This window comes from Octopus bimaculoides, chromosome 2 (genome assembly GCF_001194135.2).
Source record: "Octopus bimaculoides isolate UCB-OBI-ISO-001 chromosome 2, ASM119413v2, whole genome shotgun sequence".
Taxonomy (NCBI): Eukaryota; Metazoa; Mollusca; class Cephalopoda; order Octopoda; family Octopodidae; genus Octopus; species Octopus bimaculoides.
The window spans coordinates 108,380,047-108,383,280 of NC_068982.1; positions in this window are offsets into that span (position 1 = coordinate 108,380,047).

Below are 3,234 nucleotides of genomic sequence, written 5' to 3' on the forward strand. Positions count from 1 at the left end.
ACACACACACACACACACACACACACACACACACACACACACACATCCAGTTGAAATTTACAGAAAAACAAAAGACGAAGACAGGTGTATGAACAACAAACAGGTGTATTAGTTTGACGCTCGGTAAAGTGAGAAAATCTTTTATGTTTCGAGCTTACGTTCTTCAACAGAAAGGAATAAGAGAAAATAAACAGAAAAAGAATAAGAAAAATACTTGTGCATTTAGCGATCAAGCATGGCAATTGGTTGCGGAAAAAAGGTTTGACAGGAGAGGTAGAAAGAATGGGAGATAATAAAGTATTGGTGATCCCAAACGAAGGTGCAGGTGCGTGTGTGTGTATGTGAGAATGTGTAAATGTGTGTGTGTGGATAGGGGCTAGTGACTTTGATTTGTGGATGTATGCGTGTGTGAGTGTGCGTCTGTATTGTGTGGGTGTGTGGATGATGTGCGGGTGTGCGGATGATGGTGTGGATGCTGGGACGTGTTCAGTACCAGAGTGTGTGGAGTAGTGTGGGGTGATGTGATGTGGTATGGTGGTGGGTGGGGTGAGGTATAAGTGTGGGTAGGGTGGGGTATCTGGGAGTGGGGTGAGGGTATCAATGAAGAGAGAAGGTAGGCAGGAGTGAAGAGAGGAAGTAGGTGTCAGAGGAAGAGAGGAGAGGTGGGTAGGAGTAAAGAGAGGAAGTAGGTGTCAGAAGAAGAGAGGAGAGGAGGGGTGTCAGATGAAGAGAGGAGGAGAGTTGAGCCTATGTGGTGCAAAGGAGTGAAGAGAGAGAAGATTAATTCCTGTTCACGGCGAAGGCGGAATTTGGATGGCCCCTGTGCTAAGACATTCCGAACACTGACACGTGTTGCAGTGAATGACCGGTAGGGCGGAAATGGCGCGAGACTGGGGTATCATGGCCGAGTCTGGTGTCTCGGAGGTGCTCTGCGAACCGGTCAGCCAAGCGCCGTCCCATACATACAAGCATACATATATGAAAATATATAGATAAACGTAGAATTGTATGCATACTTACATATCTAAATGCGCGCGCGCGCGTGTAAGCATATATTTACATATATATAAACACACACACAAACACAAACACTTACGCACACAGTTTATTGAAACTGAATTTTTATCTCTCGACTTGAGTTTCGTGCCACTGCAGTCTTCAGACGAGAACCTTTTCTACTCGGTGCTGGTGTATTTTTGTATTCGTTAGTGTACATGTGGACACATGCTTATGTTTGTTCGCTGGTTTGTGCTAACTAGCTGTTGTTTTCCACCTCTTCATTGATTATTATTTGATAATTGGATCTTGTATGTAATTTGCTCATTCATTCTTGTTTTACAATTTGTAGTTGTCCTTCTAAGTTTACTTTTACTTTTTAATGACATTATGTTTGCAAGTGTTTGTGATGGAATTTAACCGTGACACCATTTAAAATAGTTCTATTGTGAAAGCTGTTTTATTGCTGAGTAATTTCAGAGTGTTTGTGTTTCAATGAAAGTATGCTTTCTTGTCTATTATAGACAGTCTTATTGTGTGCACCTAGAGGATTCCTCTTCAAAGCGCAGTCGTTGGCAGGAATTTTTATGGAAAAACCAGCTGTTTCCCATACATGCAATTCTCCCTTCTCTGTTTCAGCGATGTTTTCCAAAGAAAAAGTAACGTTAATACTAGTGTTACCGCAGATGTCTCTTTCAGAACTCAGAGAGCCTTAACAGACACCACAAGGAATCTGAGGCTCCAACAATTCCGCTAAATTACTACCTCATCACGTCTCATTCTTCAAGGGAGTCATACCCGGAGAAAATTCTCAGATGTGAGTGTTTGATAGTGAGAACCTCGGTACGATCCAATGACACTACAGTCTTGTATCGAGCTTCCATTTGGCTTCATTCAAGATAGCAGCTGGTTAACTTCTGGCAATTTATTGTTGCATTATAGAGATGTTGTTTTACCAAAAACGTTGCTGTTTTCATAACCAGTATAAACGGAAGAAATCTTTCCAGCAAGAACAAGCGAAACTTGCAGGCTTTATATAGTTGCAACAACTCTTTCATTGTCCATCTCGATACTATGTAACTTTTTCAAGCATTAGAGCATTAATTTGTTAAGGTAAGGGTTTTTGTGGGGGGGGGGGTCCTAATTTGTAAATAACAGTCAATCAAAACTGCTATCTAAGGATTACTAAATGCCCCTTTCAAAGAAGATATTTAGACATTAACATAGATATAGAACATATATAGATATTCACACACTCAGAAAGACGCTTTCTACGTCACTGTCCAAATATATCTGGAGTTTAGGGGATATTCAAATTTTGGCACAAGGCCAGAAATTTCGGAGGAGAGACTAAGTTGATTACATCGACACCAGTCCTCAATTGGTACTTATTTTATCGATCCGAAAGGGTGAAAGGCAAAGTCAACCACGGCGAAATTCGAACTCAGACCATAAGGACGGACAAAATGCTGCTAAACATTTCGCCCGGTGTGCTAACGATTCTGCCAGCTCGCCGCCTTTACAGGATAATAATATTAGCAATTGTGAAATCGATTGATCCATTATAGAATATGCTCTCTATATATTATGGTTCTGGGGATTATCTTTGTTTTTCGTGGCACTTTGATCAAAATTGCTGAATTCTTGCTGACACTTACTATTGAAGAGTCTCCAAATACGAATTAAAGAAATTAGTTTCTTTTCCGCTGTGTCGGTTTGTCAAATCCTGAAAACTAGTGACATGAAAAAAATTCATTCGCTTAATCATCAACATTAAAATTTTATTTAAGCAATAGCCACGTATTGCTTTTATATATTTTACATCTTCCATAGAAACATTATGTTCTTGCAAGTGGATAGATAAAAATATCACATATTTTTACATGAAAATATCACATTTTGCATGTGAATTGCTGAACATAATACATATTTTGTTTATGATAATCGAAAAGATGAATGTATGACGGATTTTCTAACGGTTAACGATGATTAATCACATTTCGATGTGTTTACAAATATTTTTGTTCATAAGAGTTTTGCTGCTTCTCTTTTCAAACGTTTGAATAATCTGCAACTTGAAACCCAGAGTAATAATTCCAGAAGTTCTAATAAAATACAGAAAGCCTGCTTTAAGTATTGAGTACTTTTTTTTACTCGTTTGTAAATACAAACATTCAGTAAGCCATGTATGTATGTATGTATATATATATATATATATATATATGTATATATATATAT